This window comes from Emydura macquarii, unplaced genomic scaffold, assembly GCF_026122565.2.
Source record: "Emydura macquarii macquarii isolate MOO-44397 ecotype Brisbane River unplaced genomic scaffold, CSIRO-AGI_Emac_v2 contig_3517, whole genome shotgun sequence".
NCBI classification, from domain to species: domain Eukaryota; kingdom Metazoa; phylum Chordata; order Testudines; family Chelidae; genus Emydura; species Emydura macquarii.
The window spans coordinates 2,455,313-2,464,912 of record NW_027133654.1 but is presented as its reverse complement, the minus strand read 5'-3'; positions in this window follow the sequence as shown (position 1 = coordinate 2,464,912).

Below are 9,600 nucleotides of genomic sequence, written 5' to 3'. Positions count from 1 at the left end.
ACAGTTCTGCTGCCCTTTATTTATACAGTAACAAGAACATTTAATTGCCCTGACATTCAATTTAAAAATCTTTTATTAAAGATGATGTCTTTTTAAAAAAAAGATCAGGTACAGAGTTTAAATTAGGGTTTCTGGACATCCAGGAATAATGTACAGATTATCAGCAGATACAGAGTTTGGTTTTAAATTGGAATGTACAGGGAAAGCATAATCTGCGGTATCCCGGATGGAGGGTAATAGGTTTGCCGGTTAAAAATACAAGCAGTCGCGTAAGAGGGTACGTTGTTCATACAAAAGTTATGTTTAAGCGTGGTTTGTAGGAAGTAATACAGTAATGAAAGCTGGTTGACCCTCATTGAGTGAGAGTTATGGTATAGATAATCCTTCAGTACATAAGATCTATCAGAGAAAGGCTTTTGATTCTCATCTTGTCGCTGATTCATGATGGTGCTCCCACCCGTTCGTCTTGGTACTGCTGGTGTCCGGTGATGTGCTCAGTGCAGCTATCCCTGGACCATCTGACCGTGTCCGACACCATGAGGCGTCGCAGGAGCCAGGCATAGCGCCGACCCATTCCGCAGGCTTGCAGCACACGCTCGTTGCAGGAGTCCCATGTGTCCAGCACTCCAAAGATCAGAGTCTCCGTCACCACCTCAGAGCCCTTCAGTCTCAGGGTGTCGGGCAGGGGGAGGGGGGACATATTTCATCTCCTTATGAGCTCGGGCCTGACAGAAGGCCGGGTTCCTGTTTTCAAAGGGAATCGTGCTGTCTACCATGACAACCTTTTTCTGCTCCTTGGTGACGATGATGACGTCCGGCCGCTGCTGGCTGTTGGTTCCGGGGAAGGAGGAATTCACTGTGACCTTCCCCAGGTGTGGCGGGATGGCTTTCAAAAGGCGGTTCTGGATGGCATTGTGGCACAGCCGCTTGGCAATGGAGTGGGGCTTGCAGCTGCACAGGACGTGGGCAGGATCGCATTGCTGTAGCTGCACTTCCTGCAACGCTTGTCGCAGTTCCTGTGGTGGATGGCTCCATTTAGCAGGACGCAGCTGAGCCAGGCCCGGTGGATGAACCTCCAGTCGGCAAACCAGGTGAAGCTGCCCCCAAGGAGGAAGTGATTGCTGGCATCCCACTTGCTGGTCAGCTCAAAGGTCTTGCTTGGTCCGGCTACCACTTTAGGTTTTCCACGTATAGCGTGTGGATGGTGGCCTTCAGGGTCCTCTCCAGGCCCCTGGCTACCGGGGTGATGGTGGTGTCAGTGGTCCCGATCTGTGGCATTAGGACCCCCAGTTTGTGACATTCCTTGCACCCCTTCCAGCAGCACCCAATGCACTTACCTAGGCGTCGTGCGGCATTGTTAGCGCGGGTCCAGAGCGAAGCGATGTCACCCCTGTCCCGTCCATGTTCTCCATCCAGCGAGCTGCTTAGGTACGTGGCGATGTCTTGGCCGGAGGGGGTTCTGCCAATTCGCTTCTTTATGGTATCATGCATGGCTTTCATGATGATGTTCCGTACTGTAATGTCAGGGCATGTGAGGAGGCGAAAGGCGTGGTGGATTACCGCAATGTCACAGAGGTCACCCATGCAGGGAATGTTGGTGACCCCCTGCTTGTGAGAGATGTAAATCAGCTCATTGCTGGCCCTCTGGGGAAGGGACAGCCACTTCTTTACCAGCTGCCTGATGATGTTGTCCGCTCTGTTGAGGGGCACCTTTGCCACAGCAGATCCCCTCGGGACAAACGAGACGCAGGGGATCAGGAAGGTGTTTAGAGCATTGATCTTTTGCCACAGAGTCAGCAGGGAGGCATCGATCTTGGCGGCATCCTGAGGATCTCCTTGACGGTGTCCTCAGGCATCTGCTGGACGCGGAAACCCATCGGCATGCTGAGGTGTTGGTACGCCTGCCTCTCTTCCAGGGAGGTTGTGGGCTCACCCTGGATCCAGAACGGCATTGCCTGGACCGAGTCCCTTATGTTGCCATCAATGTGGAGGGATGCACACTTCTTGGCATTGAAGCAGAGTCCCATCCAGTTGGCAGTTTGGCTGGTGGCGTCGAGCGAGCCTCGGAGGCTCTCGGGGTCGTCCGCGATGAGAAAAAGGTTGTCCGTGTAGACCAGGATACTCACCCATTCTCTGTGGAGCTACAAGAAAGTGTTGTTTTTGTTTTGCTCGTAAGCTTTTCATATCTTTTTCACTCTTGCTTGAACTGACTTAACTCTATATTGCTAGTTTTACTTTAAACATCTAAATTTCATGGATTAAGGTGGAGAATATAACCTCAGCTGAGTGTAGTGGCTCTTTGGATGCAGCAAACCTAGTAATTCCTGAGAGTGTCCAGTGAGAGGGACTGGATACTGCAGAGAGAAGTCCCAGGAGAACTTGCGAATTGGGGTTCACTGAGCATTACCTGCAAGGCAAAATTTGAACTGGCAGCGTCCCGAAAAGTTTGCTGGCAGGGCAGACAAACTAGTGTGTCAAGAAGTTGACACATAGCTTAGTAGCAGCAAAGCTCTCACTTCCTCAGGCTGAGCGGGGTACAGAGTGGCTCACAGTTTGAGGTACCCCAAGCAGAGCATCAGTTTCAGTCTCTGTGCCTGAATGAGTGATTGGACATTACTAAGTCCTAGTGAGGTATCTGGGAGACTAGTGAAGAGTTAGTGGGTTTGACTGATGCTCCCTGGGCCCAGGAATGGAGACGTCCCTCTACACACAGATATCCTTTCCGGGTAGTGAACACATAGGCAGTGCCCCGTTTCCATCATTGCCACTCTCTTGCTTGCCTCATGGCTCTATTTCCATTAGAACTCAATGAACACAGAGTGTCACAGAACTCAGGGGAGGATGGAGAGAGATCAGAGGTGGGGAGCATAGGATATGTTGTACTGCCTCCTGTGCAGTCACATTATTTCCACGGGGAAATAAGAGCTGGAGGCAAAACTGCTGAGAGTTGTATTACCAGCCCCTGGGTCCTTGCTGTGGCTGCTATTGAGCAGCAACAAGAGGACTGAGCAAATGGCAGCACAAGGGTTATAGCTATGAGAGGAGACTAAAGAAGGAGGCGGTGTCACTAGGGCACTAGCCTAAAATGTGGAAGACCTCGGTTTAAGTCTCTGCTCTATCACAGATTTCTTATATGACCTTAGTCTGTCTCTCCATTCCCCATCTGTAAACTGGGGATAGTAGAAATTCTCTATCTGACAGGTGTGTTATGAGGATAAGAGTGTGAGGTGTTCAGTTCCTATGCTAATGGGGGAGCATATAAGAACCTTATATAGATTATGGGGTGAAATTAAGAAAGGAAAGCTGGGTTGAATTTCAGGAAAAGCTACCTAATACTATTAGGGTATGCTATAGTTGTCCGCAAGAATTTTGGAATGGAGGGTCTATTACTTGGACTTTTAAGAACTAAACTGGATAACTCAGTAGAAAAAAAGACATTATATAGAACAAATCTGCAGTGGCAGAAGATGAACTGAGTAATCTATCATTTCTCTTTTCTGTCTAATGTCTCTGATTCTTAAAAGTGGGTATCCACCCATCTTCTATTCCATTCATCTCAGCAAGGTTGAAACTGTATTCCTTACGTATCCCCTAAGGTTTTTGCTTGACAGCTTAGTTGCTGCTACTAAAATAAACACTCAGTTAAAGTCAAGTTAGCATAGGGCACATTTTGAAGACACTATTCCTGACAGGAAGAATGTTGGTTCCTATAACATTACTTAGATGTCTGCGCAGGTGTGGCAGAGAGAATTGCAGAACTGTCTCATAAGTGAAAATGTTTGTCCAAATTTACGCTGAGCAGGTTTTCCAAGATCTGAATTTGTCATAGGAAAAAACACTTGGCAATGTAGGGAAAGTAAGTGCAACAAACTGATGTTTGTTATGCAATTGTAGGCTAAGCTCACCCTAATGAGATTTTCTTCATAGCTGTTTATGTATGTTTTATGGTATACTTTGCAAAGAACTTATGCTTGAATAGTAAACAACAGAATTCGGTTGATACACGAGCACATGATGAGCAATTTCATCATGCAAACAGCCATACATGAAACATTGATTTATTTTAATCAGATCTATTTGGTATGACTCTCAAAGTAAAGTGCACTGGAGGAAATACTATTAATGAGAGAAGGAATCTGGTTTCCTGTATTAAAGCTGTACAAAGGAGTCCAAAACCTATTTGTTTTTGTACTGGGAACATTGCCAGTGGTTGTAGCTTCTTGCAAAATAGTAAATACACTGTCCCATAATTTTCAGTTGAACAGTTCAGCTGCTGTTTGCTGCTCTGATTTATTTCTGCAACAGTGCATCATTGCACTTAAACATATTTCAGGCCAGTTTTGCCATTAGAGTGTCTAGCTAAGCCAGATTTGTGGCTACTTCACATCACACACTGTTGAATTTGCTCTATAATTTTTTTCTTATGGGCCCTATCCCAGGCAGAAGCAGCTGTGCAGCGGAGAGGAGGGAAGGTGCTTGGAATCTTCATGTGAGATTTGTGCTCTATATGTTAGTTGCCTTAAGGAAGGCTTCTTACAGGTTGATGTGGAGAGTCATCTTGGAGAATGGGGTAGAACCAGCATGGGTCCTGGTGGACCCATGATTATGTGGATACACTGACCTCTCCCCTACTCCACAAACAGAGGAAGGCATAGCCAGGACAGAAGCTACTGTAGTCCTCAGGGTTGTAGAAGTGGCTGGAGAGGATTCCTCTCCTGAATATTGTAGAGTTCCTGCATCAAGTACTGAGGCTCAGGCTATGAACACACTACATGCTTCGATGTAGCTGTGCCTGAAGATCAGAGGTGTGATCCCAGACTGACGTAGCTGTCCTGGGCCAGCAAAACCCCTTCATGTCGACACAGTTATACTGGGAAAACTATACTTTTACCAACATAGCTTGTTCTCTCATGGGGAGTGGTTTTACAATACTGGCATATAGCTATGCTTACATTAGGAGAGGTCTGCCCGTCTAGTATGCTGGTATTCCTATACTGGTAAAGCACTCCTAGTACAGAAGTAGCCTCAGACATGGCACACAGGACAGGATACGCCCCACTGTGCCACTTTTTTTTTTTTTTTTTTTTTTTTTAACATAAGAAACGAAAAATCAGTCAGCCCACCTAATCCATCACATCAATTTCCAATTTGTTTTTCATATAGAAAGCAAGCACAAGCAAGCCCATAATTTCTGGGATGCACTTGTACGCAAGCGACACTTTAAGGCCCCTCTCCTGCTCCCATGCAAGCCAATAGCAAAACTGCTTTGGCACAAACTGTTCTTGGAGATCACCACTGGCGGTAGGTTTCTGTTCCCAAAAACTAAAGGGGCTACTCACAAGTAATTGGAATGGTGGTGGTGTTACAACATTTTCTCCTGGGACTTGCACTCCCACCGTGTTACTTAATTATTACTGCTTACTATCTGTTCGCTAAATAGGCTTTCAGTTCCCCTGAGAGTACTTAAATCACCTTTAATAAGGTTCAATGGGCCAGACAGAGATTATAATTTTGTTATCTAGTAATTACTTTGTAAAGGAACAGACTCTCTTCAGCTATTTGAAATGCAGAGACATAGTTATCTGTATAGGAACTGTCTTTTCCAACAAAGGGAGAATGACTTTCCAAAGAATTCCACAATGAAGTTTTAGAAAGCATGTTGCTCTAAGAAGTTACTATGCCCCTTACATTCCCTCAGACACCTCTTTCCTGTGTGGTAGTTAACATGTATATTTCTGCCACATGACCAGGCTTGTTGAATCCACTGCTGCACTTACATTTTTGTTATTCAGGGTATGTCTATTCTGATGGCGCCGCCGCCGTCAGATCGACCTTTCTGGATCAACTGAGTGGTCAGTGAAGATCCACTCAATTGATCCATGCTGTAAAACCACCCCCTCAAGTTCCCATCGACGCAGTGCAATGAAGACACCGTGCAGAAGGGAAGCACAGCAGTCCATGGGAGTTACACAAGCTACTCAGCATAGCTTCCGTAACTCCCGTCGACTGCCACCGAATCACCAGGTAAAAGTGTAGACCAGGCCTTAATGATTATGCAGGCTATGCAGTAAAAGCCAAATACCTAAAGCGGTGGCGTAAGGGCTGCAAAAGTATCTTAAACAGTAAAGTTATCCCTCCCACATAACAAAGTTTGCTACTGTAAAGTATCAGATGGCCGGCAGATCTGAGTGTGTATTAGTTACTAACAGGTATTTAAAAATGATCACTCAAACACTTGTCATGTCAGACTGTGTAGAGGCTATTAAGCAGTATAAAAATTAACCTATCCAACTAGTGGTGTTTCTCCACAAGGCCTTTGGTTGCACACATTTGAAGACAGGAGAAGACACGTATGAATGAATATGCAAGTCTGCCCTCTAGTGGCTAGCGCACAGATTCAAGGGACTCGTGACTAGAGGACAAAGCACTAGACTGGGACTCAGGAGACCTGGATTATTTTATCAGCTCTGCTACTGGCATGCTGAATGATCTTCAGCATGTCACTTCGTTTCTTTATGCCCATCTGTAAAATGGAGATGATAGGACTGAGCTCTTTTATAAAGCTCTTTGAGAGCTACTGATGAAAAGCACTATATAAGAGCGAGGTATTATTCTATTGTTATTATTACTAGGCGCTAGAGACATTATTCTTTAGCTCAGCTGGTAGAAATCTTTTTTTCTGGCGGTGAAGAACCAGTTCTAGCCATCGCTCTTCATGCATGTGTGACCTAGGCCACAGTAATTGTGTCTGTTTTTGTTGTATTGCTCCTTCACCTTTAAACAAGGCATGTGATTTTGGAGATATAAAGGTATGGAATCTATTCACAGTGTAGTGTGGTTGCAGTTTGTGTTCATAGAGATATATTCCTAGGTCTAAGAGCTGCCTTTGCAAAGCACAGGGTAACCCTCAACACCCTCCCACCCCCCAAAAAAAAATTTATTTAAAATGTCAAAGCGATGTATAAAAAGTTAGAATTGCTAGTTCGGTTTCTTTTAATTGTCAAAATAGAGGGAAGTAGACGAGAAAATCACAGGCCATAGCTAAGAAGAGCTTTCAGTGCTGAATATTGTGGGATTTCTGTGTCGTCTGTGCTCCGCTTCCCTCATCAGCTGCATTAGTGGAAGATAAAACTTTTGCTCTAGCTGGGTGACTGCTGAGGCAAAAGTTGAAGGGTGGTGAGAGAGGTATTCATTGCTTTCCTTTCCCTTCCCTAAGGCCAGGAGGATTCTGAGGACTCTCTCCCAGGACACATTCATTTTTTTAAACAGTGGCTCTAAGTGGAACTGATTTTTGCACCTCATTCCTGATGATTGACAGAGCTTTATTGGCAGGGTGTGGAAACAACATTTTTCATGGCCTACCCATAAACAATTAGAGAATCTGCAGAAGAGTGTCTCTCCCAGGTACCTGTTATCTGAAGACAATAGAAGAAGTTGATTTTAGCTTCTATATGGGCAAAATCCTGTTTTGTTTTTCCTGTTAGAGACCTTCTCCCTCTCTCCTCTCCTTCCCACCTCCAGCTTTTTCTCTTTCAGCACTGGCAGCAAAGCCTGAATCTCTAGGGGATCGAATGACTGATTTGTAGTTCTCTCTGACAAATCCAAAGAGGCATTTTTATTAGGTTTGTCTCTTAAAACCAAAAAAAGGACTGAGTTCTGCAATGATCTGATACATACAGCAGGATTCTCATAAGCAAAAGACGTTTTCTAGAGTTAGTTGTGTGGATAGAAAGAGCTACAGTATTTATTATTTGTGTTAGTGTAGCACCTAGGACCCCTAGTTATGGACTGAGGCCCCCTAGTGCTAGGTGCTGTACAAACTTTATTATTTACATCTGCCATCTCAATGAATATTGTATAATTACAAAGAAAAATATGCAGACTCATTTCTCTTTTTTAATGCAAAGGGGAAATGTACATGCAGAATGCCTCACTCTGTAAAAGCCAGGGTTCTCACTTTCCTTCCAGCCATCCCAGCAGACATTAAGATTGGAAAGGAAGAAAAGGCCAGCAAGATCTGCAGAAGCCAGGGCACTGTGGCTTTTTAGTTTCAAATCCCACAGATCCCCAACATCATGCACAGTTGAGGTATACTCAGTACATGCTCCCATTTGCTCCCTTCCTCCCATTATCAATGGCACTATGACTAGGCCAGTAGCTATGTGACTTGTCTGAGAGGGAATGACAAACACAGGACATATGCTCATGCTACAGATAGTATTGTTTTGGTCGGTTAAAAACAGACCTTTTAGGGCCAGACTTTCCAAAAAGTTCAGGGCCAGTTTTTCAGACATGCTCAGCATCTAAAAGCTCCTATTATGATGCTAATGCTGTGATCTTTGGTGAAATGAAGCATGCTTGGTCTGATGACTATCTTGCATCTGAGCTCTTTTGACAGCCTAGGCCCAATTGGGGGTGCTGAGTTCTTTTGAAAAGTGTGACCTATGGTGTGCAGTGGAGGGTCTACTACCAGGACATCTGTAGTATTCCCAATAATAAAATGGGAAGATAAAAATCAGATCTGTTTGCTTTAATCCCACCACTTGCTCTAGGTCAAAATTCCTGGAGGAGGAAGTGAAAGAGGGTTACATCTCTACTTGTCACAAAAATGATAAACATGGATTTATTTGTGAAGGGGAGAAAGACAGTTCTAGAAAGGAATGGCCAACATATGGCCAATTTACTCCTCCCCTGTGGCTTCTCCCATGGGTGTATTCTCCTCAGCAGATTTTGCTTTTCAATATTTTTAGCTAACCTGGTTATAACGCCAATCGTTTCTTGTTATGTTCAGATAAATTCCTAGATTTAGTTCAGAAGCAAGTGTGTGTGTATGTCCAGGTGTCCTCTTCCTCTTTAGTTAGGTTTTCTCTTTTTCAAGTACTCTAGAAATCAGGACTAGTATGTCATCTGCTTAGGAAAATGATTTGATCATGGCCTTAATTTCCCTCCCCAATGTCTCATGGCCATGTGAGTGTGAAAACAGTGTTCAGTCCTGTTGTGCATTTGAGAGGAAGGAAGTTTGAGCTAAGACAGTTTTGGAGCTTTATTCCTGACTTGACCTTGGGTTTGCTGTGTGAACTTTGGCAAACCAATGAAAAGCTCTGTGCCTCAGCTGCCTCCTTTGAAAAATGGACATGATGATACCCACCTATTAAAAGCAGTGTGAAGTCCTCAGAAGGAAAGACATTGTATGAGAGTGTAAAGTATTATAGTTACAATATATAGGGCTCCCACTTTGGCTTGCCTAGACTTTTGTGACCATGGTCAAGTCACATCATCTCTGTCAGCAAAGTACTTAAACAAATATTTAAGTATGTGACTTCAGTGGGATGACTCAAGCATGTGTCTGACTTTAAGCATAAGTATTTTGCTGAGACTGGATCTCTGTGCTTCCATGTCTTGTAGGGATAATACTACTCCTACCTCAAAGGGGTATAATGGTGAGCAGGGGAAGCAGGTAACTGGAGAGCAATCCATCCCAACACAGGGGGTCCAAGAAAAGAGGTTGGGAACTACTGTTCGATTTGTATCCTGGAATTTCCTTCTTGCTACAGAACTAGACTTTTAGGGATCTTAGGTGTGGTGAAGACATTAATCTCA